Source organism: Physeter macrocephalus, chromosome 1, assembly GCF_002837175.3.
Source record: "Physeter macrocephalus isolate SW-GA chromosome 1, ASM283717v5, whole genome shotgun sequence".
NCBI lineage: Eukaryota > Metazoa > Chordata > Mammalia > Artiodactyla > Physeteridae > Physeter > Physeter macrocephalus.
The window spans coordinates 117,559,185-117,578,867 of NC_041214.2; positions in this window are offsets into that span (position 1 = coordinate 117,559,185).

The window sequence follows — 19,683 nt, forward strand, 5'->3', positions numbered from 1 at the left end:
AGGATCCCACATGCCGCGGAGCGGCTGGGCCCGTGAGCCATGGCCGCTGGGCCTGCGCGTCCGGAGCCTGTGCTCCGCAACGGGAGAGGCCACAGCAGGGGGAGGCCCGCATACCACCAAAAAAAAAAAAAAAAAAAAAGAATACCTCCCACCTCTGCTCCCAGTGTTGTTTGATTAGAAAGGATTAGTTCCTTGAGGAAAACTGAAGCTGTTATATTTTCTCCAATCCCTTTAAAAACAGGAACTGTTCACCTAGAGTTAGGACTAACTAAGAATCTGGGAAGAATAGGAAGAATAAAGCCCCCATCATCACCTTTCCAAAGCCCCAGAACATAAGCACATGTTAGGTTACATGGCAAGAAAGAATTGGGAATTAATTAGTTTTCATATGGTTGCTAATCAGATGACCTTGAAATAGATAATCCCGGATTATCAAGGTAGCCCCAAGGTAATCACAAGGAATCTTTAAATATGAAAGATGGAGGCCAAAGAGTATTTGTCAGAGTGTGGGATGTAAGAGAGACTGGACTGGCCATTGCTATCCAGAAAGGAATGCAGCCCTGCTGACACAATATGACCCCCCAGAATTGTGAAACAGTAATTGCATGCTGTTTTAAGCCCCTACATTTGTGCTAATTAGATCAGGAATAGGAAACTAATACAAAATCCTTAAATCCTCTGGGAAAAAGCCTGCTTATGTCATAGAAGACTACTCTAAGGTCACCAAAGAAATCAAAATCCCCATAACAACTCTTTATGCAGCCTCAGAATGGAGTGAAGCTACAGATCTGTACCCAACCTGAGTTGAATGGACTATTATTTTAAAAGCATGGACCAATTTACATTTTTACTGAAAGCTCAGAGTTGGCCTTAGATCCAAAGAGTCTGAGGTTACCTCAAGGCTAAAAGGTGAGTTACAAAATATTCTCAGTGGAAAAAAAATCAAAAAACATAAAGAAAGGGGTTCTAACACTTCTTTGGGGGCAGTTTATTGATTCCTTTTTGCTACTAAATTTACTCTCAGGTGAAATACACTTCCCTGTGTTCGTAAATGGAACAATTTGAAAAACTGATAAGTTTTTAACCAAGGAAAGTTAGCTGTTTGCTCTATTTCTCATCACCCCGAATATATTCAATTAGTAGAAAGTTTGGGTCAAGAGGAAAATTCAAAACAGAGATTGAATATGAAATGATCCATAGGCAAAGACTAGGGTGAACAAAATGGGGGAGGGGTGGGTGGGAAGGGTGAGTAGTAAGAATAATTAGTAAAGCAACATCATTATAATTAAGACCCTAATGGCTGGGTTTTTGGGATCCTTTCAAAATCTCTGCAGATTTTTCCAACTCTTTAAAAAATCTTTTTCATTCAGCATCCATATATTTTATTGCAGTGATGTAAGGAGCTAGTTACCAAAACCTTTCTGCTGAAAACACCTTTCCTGAGCTGTTTGATCAGTACAAATATACCTGTGTATTTGTTCTCTCACTTGGCTTCGTAACTAAGGAAGGAGACAAATAATATCAGGTGTGAAAAAGACATGCTGGGGCAAATAAAAGGGAATGCTAGTCATACTGAAATCATAGCCATGGTCTCAACTACTATTTTATTTTATATTAAATGTTACTTGCTTCTGTTAAAATGTTGGAGCTTATTATAAAATGGTTACTTTACTCATAAAATTATACCGGAAATTTAAAGACACATTTTACAATTGAAAAAAAAGTGTAATATTATTACTATTCCCAAGCAGACTGGATATTTTAAAATAAGAAATATGACTACTCTCAATGTTCTTTCACAAATACAAATGCTGAAATATTTTTCTCTCCCCTCCAACTATCACCCAGAACCACCATCACATGGAGAATAAACTTCAATAAAAGTAACCTTTGTAGAAGACATAGCAAATGACTATTTATATCCAACATTCATAATTTCAAATTATAGATTATTATCTGGTAGAAAAACTATAGTTGACATTGGGATGAGTCAGTTTCAGGAAATGAAATGATATGTCACTGATTACATTTAATTTAAAAGCAAATTCTTATTTCTGTTCATCTTTAACACTTGCTTGGTCTTAGAATGTTCTGAACATATTAGTACTAGCTCTCAACTCTCTTAGATTAGATAGCAGTGAGTATAGTGAGATTTGAAGGCCTGCAAGAATATATTCCAAAGTAACTTTCTTAACCTATTTTGAGCAACACAATTTCTGCTGAAATGCGAATTATTTTATTAGATCAACTCTTATCACCTTAGCAGGTCTTTGAGTGACTAGGGCTAAAGACAATAAAAACCTTTAAGCAAGGCATACATTTCCATCATGCGGCTGATTAAAAAAAAAGGTACATGGTCTAAGAATTTAATTCGAGTAATCAACAATTTCACAATGATAAAGCAGAAACTAACACACCATTGTAAAACAATTATACTCCAATAAAGATGTTTAGGAGCTTCCCTGGTGGCGCAGTGGTTGAGAGTCCGCCTGTCGATGCAGGGGACGCGGGTTCGTGCCCCGGTCTGGGAAGATCCCACATGCCGCGGAGCGGCTGGGCCCGTGAGCCATGGCCGCTTAGCCTGCGCGTCCGGAGCCTGTGCTCCGCAACGGGAGAGGCCACAAGAGCGAGAGGCCCGCGTACCGCAAAAAAAAAAAAAAAAAAAGATGTTCAAAAAAAAAAACAACAAAACAGTTTCACAATGAGTCTGTCTCACACGTTTGAGCCTAGACCAATTCCCTTAGCAGTAGAAGTAGTTGCTACCAGTAAGATGTGAAGAGAGTAAACTAAATACATGGAAAAGTTTACCTCTTTAAACAAACACTCTGGTGACTTTCTGCACAAAGATTACAAACAAACTATGTCACTATGTTAATTAATTGATAACATTTGACTTCACTGAGTTATTGCTATTGGCCTGGAAATTGTAAAAAAAACCAAAACAAAACCAACAAAAAATCGAACAAAAAAACAAAAAAAAACCCACCTTAGCCCTACACTCTTTCCCTGCACTATATAAAACTGATATATTTTCAGATTGATAGGATTTGGACTTAGCCTAAATAATTAATGCTAAAATGATCACGTATTCTTGTATAATTAATGCAAAACTTGATAATGATAAATGTCTAAGAAAGAGGAATGGACAAGCAAAGAGCAAATGAGTTGAATTTTAGGGGCATCCTTACATTTTCACCATCATGATCTTAAGACTTATTATTTTTATTTCCTCTGGGAGAATTTGAATATTTCAAATAAGCTAGAAAACTTTTCTTGGAATTTTCAGTAAATAACAGGGAGTAACTTCAAATCCTCTTGGAATAGGCAGAATACAGACATGTAAACAGATGGGTAATTAGCTCAGCAGATCTCTATTTAAATTTAAAAAAATACATAGGCTAGCTGATTGATGGTAGATATAAAAATCCATCATTTGTTCCAAGGCTTGTCTAATGGCTCTAGAAGGGACTTGTAATTTATTCAGTGGAAAGAAGTAGGTGTTAGGGTAATTAGCTAAATAAAATTAAAGACAAATGTAGTCACACATTATTTCTAGTTCCCATGGAGATTTTATGTGGATCTATTTAACCCACTGTGATGATCAGGCCTTAAAACTGGAAAGAAGAATAAGAAAGAAAGAAAAAAACCCTGCAGTCTTTATCCTCTATGAAAAATGTCTCCATATTTTAAACCCAGAATCATGCAAAACACTATGAAAATATATCCTGGTTTTCCCAGGACATACAGAAGATGACTAATTCTCCTGTTTTTTCTAGCAGTGGAGTGATCAGGTATCACACTGCTTTATTTCATAAATTTACTAAAATCAGCATTTGCTTTTAAGATCTTGAAAATTGGTCTAATATTTAACAAGTCTCTGTAATTCCTGAAAGTCATTTTATTCTAAGCATTCTTTGTAGCGTATTTGTAATGATCTTTTCATTATATTATACAATGAAAATTCCTGTGATATAAAATATGTATTGCTCATTAATATTCAAAGTCAAAAATAAATACTCTGATTATATGTGAACTATATGATATTTCTCTCCATGTTTTATCTCTACAGTTAATCCCATAATGAATAAATATTATGTTTTAAAATTGCAAATATTTCTTCTTTTTAAAATTTAATGTTACCCTAATTTTCCATCATGAATAACAGGTTGTGGGATACAACTTAAATATTAGTAGAAAATCAATATCTAAACCTGAATCAAAAAGCACTAAAAGTATTGTGCTTTTTTTACTTAGCAGTGTACTTTCTGAAAATTCATCATAATTAATTATTTATATGGAAGGACCAGTTTTAATAATGCAGATATTCAATACAGAATTATTTATAAGAACAAAAATTAGAGATTAACTAAATATATAATCAGTGGGAAATGGTTTAAATTATGGAATAGTCATGGAGAGAAATTTAGACATGTGAAATCTCTTAAAAAACATAATAAGCATATGTTTAATATAACTAAATAACTGTGACAATATGTGCATGGGAGCAAATGCTAACATAAATATGAAAAGAGTAATTTTGTAAGGGTGATTAAATAGTGCTAATCTCCACACAAATAATTATTTACTATTATATGGTTGTAACAATGAAATCTGATAAAACTATATTACTATTATAAGGGGTGGAAATCATATTATATAAATAATTCATTATCTATATGCCAAATAACAAATCATACATGTATTGATTCACTTTGGCGTTAAGTCCTTGTCAAGCCAGAATATAATTATTTTAATCTATTATCTTTCTTATTAGGAATAAATTAACATTTTCGTGAAAGTTATATGTTCGGTAAACTTCCACTTTTCTTTTTTTATTTTGCAACTCCAGTTTCATAAATTCCAACTTTTTTTTTTTTTTTTTTTTTTTTTTGCGGTACGCGGGCCTCTCACTGTTTTGTCCTCTCCTGTTGCGGAGCACAGGCTCCGGACGCGCAGGCTCAGCGGCCATGGCTCACGGGCCCAGCCGCTCCCCGGCATGTGGGATCTTCCCGGACCGGGGCACGAACCCGCGTCCTCTGCATCGGCAGGCGGACTCCCAACCACTGCGCCACCAGGGAAGCCCATAAATGCCAACTTTTATGCCACATAAATAATGCTAGAAAGGAACATGTGCTGCATGCCTTGTAAATGCTCAAATGTTTCTGCTTCTGCAGCTTTTCTATGTATGAAGAATAGCAGGTGATATAATTACAGAAGTGGCATTTATGACCACAGGTTTTCAGTATTGTGTAATCATATCATGCCGTATGATATACTGAATGTAAGGTTAGAAAACGCAGGCAGGCTATACTTAAAGTCAAAAAGAGGCCATCAATCTGGAAAAAAAAACTGTGACTATGGCATGAATTATGACATGTCAGACTATGTGAGGTAGGCTCTTTCAACCACAACCATTAACAGCTTGTGAAAATACCATTAAAGGAATCATTTCAGAATGGTAATATTTATGAAGTGCAGACAGGTTTATATGGTGTTCATCAGATTTGGAACACTGTTGCTGGAATTTCATTGACTGTTGTGAAACAGCACTGAACCACAAAGGCTTTTGCAACATCTCTCGCCATGCCCATTATTTTATACTTCACCAAATCTGATATTTTGTCAAATGAGTGCTGCATGTAATTAAGAATACTGAGTTCCATGTCTAATTTGGCTCTCACTTTGCCATGTGAACTTGGACATGACCTTTAACATGGTCTCAATTTTCTCATTTAGGAAACAAGGAAATTTAAGAAAGATATTTATAGCATCTTTTAATAGATAGTGTTTTAATTAGGGTATCTCTTGTTTTTCTTAGCTGTGGCAATCCCCTGGTCTTTTTTGTTGCTATTGTTGTTTGAGGTTTTATGCATTTACGTGTGTTTTCATTCTGTTAAGCAACTATCCCAAAACAGAAGTAGAAAATGGGAGAAATATCAGAAATGTATCTGTATGGGGTACACATGGAATCTTTAAGGTGAGGAAAGAAAAATGTAGAAGGGGTAAAAATTAAATGATAAGGAAATCAGGATTTATGAATATTTTAACACTATCATAACCCAAGTTCTTAGGGACTTTGTCACATCTCAAAGTAGAACAAAATCACAGGAAATGAAGACTAATATTTTGGAAAGTGAACAATAACTGCCCACCACACACAACATCCACCACCACTGTCCCCCTGGACCATCTAGATTGGAGATAGTCATGCTTCACCTGTATCAATGGAGATAAACTAATTCATTTTTCTAGGAAGAGGAAAATTATTCCTAATTTGGACAACATTAAGAATACCTCCCGGGGCTTGCCTGGTGGCGCGGTGGTTGCGCGTCCGCCTGCCGATGCAGGGGAACCAGGTTCGCGCCCCGGTCTGGGAGGATCCCACATGCCGCGGAGCGGCTGGGCCCGTGAGCCATGGCCGCTGGGCCTGCGCGTCCGGAGCCTGTGCTCCGCAACGGGAGAGGCCACAGCAGGGGGAGGCCCGCATACCACCAAAAAAAAAAAAAAAAAAAAAGAATACCTCCCACCTCTGCTCCCAGTGTTGTTTGATTAGAAAGGATTAGTTCCTTGAGGAAAACTGAAGCTGTTATATTTTCTCCAATCCCTTTAAAAACAGGAACTGTTCACCTAGAGTTAGGACTAACTAAGAATCTGGGAAGAATAGGAAGAATAAAGCCCCCATCATCACCTTTCCAAAGCCCCAGAACATAAGCACATGTTAGGTTACATGGCAAGAAAGAATTGGGAATTAATTAGTTTTCATATGGTTGCTAATCAGATGACCTTGAAATAGATAATCCCGGATTATCAAGGTAGCCCCAAGGTAATCACAAGGAATCTTTAAATATGAAAGATGGAGGCCAAAGAGTATTTGTCAGAGTGTGGGATGTAAGAGAGACTGGACTGGCCATTGCTATCCAGAAAGGAATGCAGCCCTGCTGACACAATATGACCCCCCAGAATTGTGAAACAGTAATTGCATGCTGTTTTAAGCCCCTACATTTGTGCTAATTAGATCAGGAATAGGAAACTAATACAAAATCCTTAAATCCTCTGGGAAAAAGCCTGCTTATGTCATAGAAGACTACTCTAAGGTCACCAAAGAAATCAAAATCCCCATAACAACTCTTTATGCAGCCTCAGAATGGAGTGAAGCTACAGATCTGTACCCAACCTGAGTTGAATGGACTATTATTTTAAAAGCATGGACCAATTTACATTTTTACTGAAAGCTCAGAGTTGGCCTTAGATCCAAAGAGTCTGAGGTTACCTCAAGGCTAAAAGGTGAGTTACAAAATATTCTCAGTGGAAAAAAAATCAAAAAACATAAAGAAAGGGGTTCTAACACTTCTTTGGGGGCAGTTTATTGATTCCTTTTTGCTACTAAATTTACTCTCAGGTGAAATACACTTCCCTGTGTTCGTAAATGGAACAATTTGAAAAACTGATAAGTTTTTAACCAAGGAAAGTTAGCTGTTTGCTCTATTTCTCATCACCCCGAATATATTCAATTAGTAGAAAGTTTGGGTCAAGAGGAAAATTCAAAACAGAGATTGAATATGAAATGATCCATAGGCAAAGACTAGGGTGAACAAAATGGGGGAGGGGTGGGTGGGAAGGGTGAGTAGTAAGAATAATTAGTAAAGCAACATCATTATAATTAAGACCCTAATGGCTGGGTTTTTGGGCTCCTTTCAAAATCTCTGCAGATTTTTCCAACTCTTTAAAAAATCTTTTTCATTCAGCATCCATATATTTTATTGCAGTGATGTAAGGAGCTAGTTACCAAAACCTTTCTGCTGAAAACACCTTTCCTGAGCTGTTTGATCAGTACAAATATACCTGTGTATTTGTTCTCTCACTTGGCTTCGTAACTAAGGAAGGAGACAAATAATATCAGGTGTGAAAAAGACATGCTGGGGCAAATAAAAGGGAATGCTAGTCATACTGAAATCATAGCCATGGTCTCAACTACTATTTTATTTTATATTAAATGTTACTTGCTTCTGTTAAAATGTTGGAGCTTATTATAAAATGGTTACTTTACTCATAAAATTATACCGGAAATTTAAAGACACATTTTACAATTGAAAAAAAAGTGTAATATTATTACTATTCCCAAGCAGACTGGATATTTTAAAATAAGAAATATGACTACTCTCAATGTTCTTTCACAAATACAAATGCTGAAATATTTTTCTCTCCCCTCCAACTATCACCCAGAACCACCATCACATGGAGAATAAACTTCAATAAAAGTAACCTTTGTAGAAGACATAGCAAATGACTATTTATATCCAACATTCATAATTTCAAATTATAGATTATTATCTGGTAGAAAAACTATAGTTGACATTGGGATGAGTCAGTTTCAGGAAATGAAATGATATGTCACTGATTACATTTAATTTAAAAGCAAATTCTTATTTCTGTTCATCTTTAACACTTGCTTGGTCTTAGAATGTTCTGAACATATTAGTACTAGCTCTCAACTCTCTTAGATTAGATAGCAGTGAGTATAGTGAGATTTGAAGGCCTGCAAGAATATATTCCAAAGTAACTTTCTTAACCTATTTTGAGCAACACAATTTCTGCTGAAATGCGAATTATTTTATTAGATCAACTCTTATCACCTTAGCAGGTCTTTGAGTGACTAGGGCTAAAGACAATAAAAACCTTTAAGCAAGGCATACATTTCCATCATGCGGCTGATTAAAAAAAAAGGTACATGGTCTAAGAATTTAATTCGAGTAATCAACAATTTCACAATGATAAAGCAGAAACTAACACACCATTGTAAAACAATTATACTCCAATAAAGATGTTTAGGAGCTTCCCTGGTGGCGCAGTGGTTGAGAGTCCGCCTGTCGATGCAGGGGACGCGGGTTCGTGCCCCGGTCTGGGAAGATCCCACATGCCGCGGAGCGGCTGGGCCCGTGAGCCATGGCCGCTTAGCCTGCGCGTCCGGAGCCTGTGCTCCGCAACGGGAGAGGCCACAAGAGCGAGAGGCCCGCGTACCGCAAAAAAAAAAAAAAAAAAAGATGTTCAAAAAAAAAAACAACAAAACAGTTTCACAATGAGTCTGTCTCACACGTTTGAGCCTAGACCAATTCCCTTAGCAGTAGAAGTAGTTGCTACCAGTAAGATGTGAAGAGAGTAAACTAAATACATGGAAAAGTTTACCTCTTTAAACAAACACTCTGGTGACTTTCTGCACAAAGATTACAAACAAACTATGTCACTATGTTAATTAATTGATAACATTTGACTTCACTGAGTTATTGCTATTGGCCTGGAAATTGTAAAAAAAACCAAAACAAAACCAACAAAAAATCGAACAAAAAAACAAAAAAAAACCCACCTTAGCCCTAGGTCTAGCTCTGCATATAAGTAACAGTGCAATCTTAGAAGAGTTATCTAATCTTTATAAGCTTCAGTTTCCTTTTCTGCAAAACAAGAGCCTTGATTGGTTGATCATTAGTACCTTTGCATATTTAACATGCAAGTGGAATTTAAGAATATTGTCTTTACTAAAAGGCTAAAAATATTCTAAGGAGATATTGATTACAACTAATCACATATGACAAAGACCTTAATGAGTTCATTCGTAATTCTTACTTGCTGTGAACCAAAAGCCTAAAATAGGAATGAAAAAAGAAGTCTCTGTGAGCTTTTAAAAAATAATCATTTTTATAATAACTAAAATTTTAATATTTAATGTGTTCAGGAAAAAAACCCACAAAGCTTCTAACTAGTGTGATGGATATGTATACATTGACACAGTCCAGAATTTCCAGACACTAAAATCACCAGTCTGGATTTTTATGTTCATCAAAGAGGGCAATGAGTGAACTTTAGTTATTCTACCCTTGTTTTCACTGCTAGGGTCAGCCATATAGACCTATGCAAAAGACCACATTAACTTAGACATGCAACACTCATTGATAAAGCACTGGAGGTGTGAATCAAAGCAAAGGTTGCACTGGAAAAAGTCAAACAGGCAAAGAAGACTTTATTCAAGGCTATTGAAATAAGAGGTAAAGGCCAGAACTGAGTCTGAGCTCAACTCCACTGAAACAAAAGGGTAGAGAGTTTTAAGAACTGGGGTGGGGAGATCATAGGCCATCTGTGCTTACTAGTGGTAACAGTATACATTCTATCTTCATGACGGTGGGTAATTTCATGACTTGGAGCAAGATATAGGGCTGTTATCTCACGTGATTACAGCAAGTATTTCAAAGAGATGGCTCTCAGGTCCTTGAGGAAGACATTCATGAATTATAAAACTGGAAAGAACTTTTAAAAAAAACAAAGATTGACATCTCAAAGGGATAGAGAAAGAATTTACAAGTTTTCAAAAGTAAATGCTCTTTTGGAGTTCAGGGGCCTAGAGTTAGAAAAAAGTCTGTCTGTAATTTAGTCAAACTGAGGATAATGTTAAGGCCATCTTGGTTGGGTGACATTGATTTGGCAGAAAAATTAGTATTTTAGAATCTATCAAGCTAGAGCAGCAGGTTCTTACTATATTTTCTTAGCTATATTTTCTGAAAATAGGATTTGACTCATGAGGCATCAATAATTATTTTTAAATGAGCGTAGCTGCATTTGTACTTCATCTTGTACTTTTAATGTATCCACTTTCATTATGTGTACACTTTCACTTTTTTCTTCTCTCATAATAACAAAGGAGGGTTAAGTAAATTAGAAACATTAATCCCATTAGTTTACAAATGAGAGTGATGGGATAAAAGAAGCCAACCCATTGGTTTAAGCCACACATTCCTAACAGAATGAGACTATTAGCTGACCTTTGAACAATACAGGGGTTATAGCTGCTGACCCTCCACAGTCAAACATTTGCAAATAACTTTACAGTCTGCCCTCCGTATCTGTGGTTCCACATCCTAGGAGTCAACCAACTGCTGATTGTGTAGTACTGTAGTACGTATTTAGTAAAAGAAAATTGTGTATAAGTGAACCTGGGCACTTAAAACCCATGTTTTTCAAGGGTCAACTGTATAAGCCATGACTCATCCCTCATGAGTATAAAGGGCTACCCAGTGTGGTCCATTGCTTCAAAATCATGGGTTGCGTGTAACTGTGAATGTGTGTGATGTATATAAGCAAAAGATGCAAATGATACCTATTTCTAACTGGTAAGAAAATAAATATTTCCCAAGATATATGACATCAGAAAACTTAAAGACAAAATGCCTTCATTTAACTATTTATTTTGTGGAGGCAATTTTTTTTGCCTTACTCTTCAAGATAGTGTGGTCACTGTAAGAGAAAAATACATTGTTTTTTAAGATATAAAAACAATTTATTTTTAAATATCATTCTTCGTCCATAACATGATGGGAAATACTATTACCTGTTTGACTGAAAAAAAGAAGCTCCTGTTCACCTAGCTAATCAATGACAGCACAGAAGTTTCTTCACTTTGAAGATATATTTTGTTTTCCTCTTTTCTATCTGAATACCTTTGATCACCAGCAGAGTTTTATTGCATCTTATTTGCAAAATATTCAAATTTTCTTTTTAAAAAATTAATTCACTTTGATCAGTTAAATATTTTGAACAATGAAACTGCTCTGCTACCAAACCCTTTCTTGTCCTGCTTATGTTCTCAGTATTTGGGATGGCTGAGAAAAGAAGTAATGATGAAGTTATATATGACTAGGGGTTGAATGGAAAGGCAGATAAGAACACCTTCATATTCTTCCTCATAACAGGATTATAAACTGTAGATCGCCCTAAAGAGAAATGCTGGTTGTGCTAGAGAGGATCTGTCAGTATAATACACAGAAGTTCTATAAACTTCCTGGTCACTGGCAGTTTAACTTATTCCAGGTTTGAAAATCTCTAGCTCCAGTAACAGACAGCTCCATCTGTCTTTGAGGAGAAATCAAAGTTGTGAAATGTGAACAAACAACTGACAACATAAAATTCATTTTACTAGCACTTGAAATAATATATTTATGAATAATGTGTTATAAACTTTTGATATACCAATGGTGGGACTACTAAACAATAGAAATAGAAAATTGAAAACCAAATAGTTTTATTTTAGGAAAAAATTCCTTGGAAATGGAACATTTTTTGTAGATTTTTTCTTTTACAATAAAACCTGGAGTGTTATACCCTTTCTAGAGGGTTTCTAAAATGAAAGCAATACTTTTGATGTTATGATTGTGTCATAATTATATAAGCTTTCTGAATCTTGCTCAACTTCATATGAAGGCATCTATGAACAAAAAATGTTAACTTGGTATTTAAGACTGTTCTTTCACCAGATAAACTGAGAAACCAATTTATAAAATAATGTGGAGGATATAGTGTCAAATTTATAAAATGAGTCGTTTGGATGCACTCCTATATATTTTTCCAGATTATGAAAAATTTGTTTTAGATAACAAATAGCAGGGTCAATTGACATTAACTTGTGATCCATGCAGCCTGAGCTGATTCCCTGCTGATAAACATTGTTCCAAGTAACAGCAATATTTGAGAAGGGCAGCCTACATATTGTGTTTGTATCAACTGAAACTACCTATGATAGTTCATCAATACAGTTCAATAGGAAAGCTAACTGAGATGGAAGGATTCCAATAATTACATGGTCGAGTCAAACAAAATGAAGAAATCACTTTTGTTTCTAAAAAATAAAACAGAGATGGAGAGAGGGAGAAAGGAGGGGAATGCTTATCTATATGATCCAGCTTGCTTTCACATTCTTCTAAAATCACTGTTTGTTCAACATTTTCACCGTTCTATCTTTGCTTGTCTGGGGTGAATTTTTTATGTTAATTTTTTGTTTGATACAATAAGAATTATATTAATACTGCATTTATTTTTGGACTTATAATCAACATATGTCTATAACATATCCAATGTTGAAATGTTTCCCAAATGCTAAAACAGTCTATATTAGGTTAAGCAATATTCTTCTCTACTGAATACAAGGAAATAAAAAAAATGTAGCCATTTCACTAGCTATGTGAAACTTAAATATTAAATGATACTTACAAGTTATAGCATCTAACCAACTAATTTTTATGGTGATTACAATTTTGTTCATTCCAATTTTTTTCTTTAAAATTAGATAATATAACAATTTTAATATAATTAATATATATTTTTACTATACAAATTTTATTTTTATTACTCTAAAAATATATTCGTATTTACTCAAGAAACAAAGATCATTTTTCTTCTCCTTATTCCCACACAAGAACAGTCCTAAAGAAACCTCCTTAAAAGTCCCCTAGAAAAACTATGTTTATTCTGTCAGCAAATTATGAACTATTTGAAGAAGCACATATATGGAAAAGGAAAAGGAAGCAAATAAGGCAGATTTGTATATTTTGTAAATAACAATTTTCATAAAATGTGTCATACATTTTATTTAACTGTGACATGCATATTCTGATATATGACTCAGAGAAACTTTTAATAAAAGACATCAGAATTTGAGTAGAATCTAAAATTCTCAGAACGTTTTTGATAGCTTTGTATGTTATCAATAACACTTGAAAGTTAAAAAAACTTATTTTTACAAAATTGCACAAGCATTCTGAGTCATTTGCTTTTTTAAAAGTTAAATATATATTCTTATTTATTCATTCAAATTTAATTATTTAGTTAATTTCTATTATCTTCTAAAATTTCTGCTAATTTTTGTGGACTAATAAGAGTAGGTAGAGTTGGGGTGATGCAGGGTCATGACTGGCATAACCATATATTAAAAGGCAACAGGAGAGGAAGTCAATGATTTATACAACAATTTTATTAGTTGGATTATAGAAAGGAGTTGGATGGAAGAAGTAAAAGATGTTGGGCAGTGGCTGAAGGAGGATGCTGCTAAAGAGGCTCTCTCACAGGTGATATAAGCCATGTCAGAGTGGACTTTATCTTAAAAGCAATGGAAAAACCATTGAAGTGTTAAGCAGGTGAGATATCTGCTTATATCATATATCTCAAGAATCATCATCCTGGCTGCAGCATAGAGAATGGATTTATGGAAGCAATAAAAAAAGTGTGGAGGCTTCTTTAATTCAGGGGAGATATTATAATTGTCTGATAACAGTGGCCTGAAAGTAAACATGAAATAGGGGTATTTAGAAAATAGGATTAATGGTATCTAGTGAGACATTATATGTGAGGGTTAAAAAAAGACAAAGTCAACAATTATTTTATCTTTCACTAAGATATGCAAGTTCAGAAATGGTTCAGATTTGAAAGAGAAAGATGATAACATCAAAGGGGACCTACTATATTCCTGGTGCGCCCCTTAAACTAAGCAATTAGACATGGATTAAAATCACAAGCAATCTGGAATAGAAATAAAGGTTTTGAAACAAACACCATATGGCTACTGAAAAAAGAAATGAATGGTCAGGGAAAATATATTAAAAAAATGTGACTGAAGCTGTAATGTCTCCTCGTTCATTTCTGAGTTTAGGTACTTGAGTCTTCTCTCTTTTCTCCTCAGTTGTCTAGTTAAGAACTTGCCAATTTTGTTGATCTTTCATAAAAACCAACCTTAGATTTGTTTTTTTTTAACTGTTTTTGCATTCTCTATTTCCATTATTTCTGCTCTAATCTCTATTATTTCCTTCCTTCTGCTAACTTTGGGCTTTTAGTTTTTTCTTTTTCTTTTCTTTAGTTCCCTGACAAGTGAAGATAGGTTGTTGATTTGAGATTTTTTTTTCATTTTTAATATCTTATGATATGTTGTATTTGTCTATATATTTACCTTTACTGGCGAGCTTTATATTTGCACATGCTTTCATGTAAATGTCTAGCATCCTTTCATTTCAGGACTCCCTTTAGCATGTTTTATAAGGTAGGCCTGGTGGTGATGAACTTTCTCAGCTTTTGTTTATCTTGGAAAGTCTTTAGTTCTCCTTAATTTTTTTCCCCATTTTTAATTGCAGTAATATGCAAATAACATTAAATCTATTATCTTTACCATTTTTAAGTGTACAGTTTAGTGGCATTAAGTACATTAATATTGTTGTGTAACCATCTCCAGAATTCTTTTCATCCTGCAAAATAGAACCTCTACAGCCAATATATAAAAACTCCCCACACCCTTTTTCCCCCAGCCCCTGGCAACCACCATTCTACTTTCTGTCCCTATGATTTTGACTACTCTGAGTACCTAATATAAAGGGAACTATAATTATTTGTTCTTTTGTAACTGGCTTATTTCACTTAGCATAACATCCTCAAGGTTCATGTTGTAGCATATGTCAGAATTTCCTTCCTTTTTAAGGTTCAGTAATATTCCATAGTATCTATATACCATATTTTGCTTATCCATTCATCTGTCATGGACACTTAGGTTTCTTCCACGTTTTAGCTACTGAGAATAATGCTACTATGAACATGGGTGTACAAATATCTCTTCTAAACCATGCTTTGAATTCTTTCGAGTATATTCCCAGTAGTAGAATTGCTGGATTTTATGGAAATTCTATTTTAAATTCTTTGAGGAATCACCATATTGTTTCCACAGTAGCTGTACTTTTTTACATCCTCACCAAGAGTGCACAAGGATTCCAATTTCTACACATCCTCAACAATACTTGTTATTTTCTGATTAGCCAGTCTAATGAGTATGAAGTGGTATCTCATAGCAGTTTTGATTTGCATTTCACTAATGATTAGTGATGTTGAGCATCTTTTCATGTGCTTATTTGATATTTTTATATCTTCTTTGAAAAAAATTCTATTGCAGTCCTTTGCCCATTTTTTAATCAGTTTATTTTTAGTTGTTGTTGTTGAGTTTTAGGAGTTCTCTATATATCTGGATATTAATCTTTAACCAGAAGTGATTTTCAAATATTATCTCTCATTCTGTGGATTGTCTTCTTACTCTCCTGATAGAGAAGTGTGTTTTGATGCATAAAATTTTTATAATCTATTGAGACTTAATTTGTGGCCTAACATATAGTCTATCCTGGGAAATGTTCCAAATATATTCGAGATGAATGTGTTCTGTTGTTGTTAGGTAGAGTGTTTTGTATACGTCTGTTAGATCTTTTAGTTTATTTTACTGCGCAAGTCCTTTATTCCCTTACTTATCTTTTGTTTGGTTGTTCTATCCATCACTGAGAGTATGGTATTGAAGTCTACAACTATTATTGTTGAACTCCTTTCAATTCTGTCAATTTTTGCTTCATATATTTTGATGGTCTGTTATTTGTTGTGTGAATGTTTATAATTTTTATATATCTTATTGCTGTATTGAACTTTTCATTAATATATAATGTCCTCCTTTATCTCTTGTAAGCTTTTTTTGATTCAAAGTCTGCTTTGTCTGACATTAATATAGCCACACCTGCTCTTTTTTCGGCTACAATTTGCATGGAATGTCCATTTCCATCCTTTAATTTTCAATCTATTTGTGTCTTTGGATCTAACATGACTCTCTTGTAGACAGCATATAGTTGTATCATGGTTTTTGTCCATTCTGCCAATCTCTGTCTTTTTATTGGAAATATTAATCCATTTAAATTTTTTATTAGTCAGTTTGGGTTGCTATAACAATATACCATAGACCAGGTAACTAAACAATAATTTACTTCTCACAGTTCTGGAGGCTGGGAAATCCACATGCAAAGTGCTGATTGATTCAATTCCTGGTCCCTTTCCCTGCCTTGCAGAAGGCTGACTTCTTGCTGTGTTCTCACATGGTGGAGAGAGAGAAAGCAAGCTCTCTGGTCTCTACTTATAAGAGCACTAATTCTATCAGGAGGTCCCAACCTTCATCATCTCATCTAAAACTAAGTACCTCCCAAAGGTTCTACCTCCAAATACTATTACATTGAGGGTTAAGGCTTTAACATATGAATTTGGAGGGGACATAAACATTCAGTCCATAACCCATTTAAAGTAATTACTGTTAAGGAGGGAGTTACATCTATTATTTTTCTATTTCTTTTCTATATGCTTTATATGTTTTTGTCCCTTATTTCCTACATTACTGCTTTCTTTTGTATTTAGTTGATTTTTTTTAGTAAAATATCTACATTATTTATTTATTTATTTATTTTGTGTGTGTGTATATGCTTTAGCTATGTTCTTTGTAGTTACCACAGGGATGATATATAACATCTTAAAGCTATAACACTCTAATTTGAATTTATACCAGCTTAACATTAATAACATATAAAAATGCTGCTCCTTTAACAACTCTGTCTCACCCCTTTTGGTTGCTGATGTAACAGAATTATATCTTTGTACATTGTGTATCTAAATCATAATGCATTTTTATGTATTAGTTTAAAAAATCTTATAGAAAACAAAAAGTGGAGTTAAATGCCATTGCTGTATCAGTACTAGACTTCATAATTGCCTATGTATTTACCTTTACTGAGATCTTTATTTCTTCATACAGCTTTGAATTATTGTCTAATGTATTTTCACTTCAACCTGCATGACCATGACTCTCTTTACCATTTCTTGCAGGAAATGTCTAGTGGTGACAAACTCCCTTAGCTTTTGTTTATCTGGGAATGTCTTAATTTCCCCCTCTCTTTTGAAGGCAGTTTTACCAAATAAAAGATCCTTGGTTGACAATTTTTTTTTTTTTAATTTTAGCACTTTGAATATATGAGCCCACTACCTTCCAGCCTCCAGTGTTTCTTATGAGAAATCTGCTCATAATCTTATTAAAGACCCTTTGTATGTGATAAATAGCCTCTCTCTTGCACCTTTAAAAATTCCCGTTTTATCTTTGGCTTTCAACCTTTTGATTATAATGTGTTTCAGTGTGGGTATCTGAGTTCATTCTACTTGGACTTTGTTGAGCATCTTGGGTGTTTATATTCACGTCCTTCATCAAATGTGTGAAATTTTCAGCCATTATTCCTTCAAATATTTTTGCTGCCTTTTTCCTTCTGCCTTCTCTTTCTGGTAATCCCACAATATGTAAATTGGTCTGCTCACCCTGTCTACTATAAGCTGTGTGCAAGTTGCTACAGAAATACAGGCAAAGCTGTCTGCCATGGGGCTGAGGGGTGGGAGATAAACAGCTACTACTGAGATAAGAGCTGAATTGTCTAAAATTAACCACTAATTACTATTCATGTCTTCCCCTAGAAGTTTCAAGCCTTCAATAGACTCCAAAATTCCAAAATTGTTACCATCAGACAGATTCTGCCAGTTCAATTTCTTTCTAGGTGGGGAGACAGAATTTTGGTGTTTCTTACTCAGCTATCTTTACAGAATCCCTTCTTCTTCATTTTTGAAGGACAATTTTGACAGATACAGTATTCTTGGTTTGCAATTTTTTTTCTTTCAGTACTTTGAATATATCATTCTAATCCCTTCAGGTTTCTAAGGTTTCTGCTGAGAAATCTTCTCATAATAATGGAGATCCTTTGGGCATGATGTCACTTTTCTCTTGCTGCTTTCAAGGTTTTCTCTCTGTCTTTGACTTCTGATAGTTTCATTATAATGTGTCTTGGTCTGGGCTTCTTTGGGTTCATCCTCATTGGCACTTTTGAATATCTTCAATTTGAATGTCAATTTCCATCCATGAATTTGCAAAGTTTTGGTCATTATCTCTCCAAGCAAGCTTTCTGCCCCTTTCTCTCTTCTTCTTCTGGAACTCCCATAATGTGTTTTTTGATCATCCTGATGTCCCTTAGGCTTTCTTCACTTTTCCTCATTGTTCCTCCTCTAGTGAATTTTTCAATTCAATTATTGTATTCTTTAGCTCTAGAATTTCTGTTTTGTTCGTTGACTTCACTCCCCAACCAAAGATTTTAAGTAAAACAAAGTGACTAGAACTTTTTCAAGCTTGAAAACTATGGAGTAAACTTTTAGAAAAAAATATTCATTTTCTTCTAAATTTATATTGGTATATATACCAAGAATTTCCTATTGCATCACCTTTGACTGTATTAACTGAAGGAAAATGAAAAACAAGTGAATAAAATGCCAATTCCAGATGTAATAAAATTTGCTTAAGATACTCTAACTGCATTTAAAATTCAAAGAAATTGAAAGGGGGAGAATAAAGAAATAAGGACATGTATTAATATTTCTTACTGCATAACAAATTCCCACAACGTTGTGGCTTGAAACAACACCCAATTTTTTATCTCAGTTTCTGAAAGTCAGACATCTAGACATGGATTAGCTTTATCTCCTGCTCAAGGTTTTACTAGGCTGTAATTCAAATATTTACCTGTGCTACAGTCTCAACTGAGGAATGATCTGCTTCCAGCATCCTTTAGGATATTGGCAGAATTCATCTCTTTGTGATTATAGGACGGAGGTCCACATTTTTGTCCTGGCCATCAGCTGTGGCTCTTAGAGGCTGACCACACTTCCTTGCCAGGTGGCTGTCTCTATGGGCAACTCACAACAAAATTATTAGCTTCTTCAAGGTCAGCAAGAGTCTTTTTCTCCGGTCTGGAGTATCATATAACCAAATGAATTAATGGGAGTTACACCTAATTACCTTTGACATATAATATAAATTAACTAAGAGAGTGCCATCCCTCACCTTTGACATATTGTATTGGTTAGAAGCAAGTCATAGACCTGTCTGTAGTCAAGAGAAGATTATACAAAGGTATCATTGTGGGCCACCTTAAGGTTTGTCCACCACAAGACAGATAGCTTAATTTTCAAATATATCAATAATTTATATTCATGACAGAA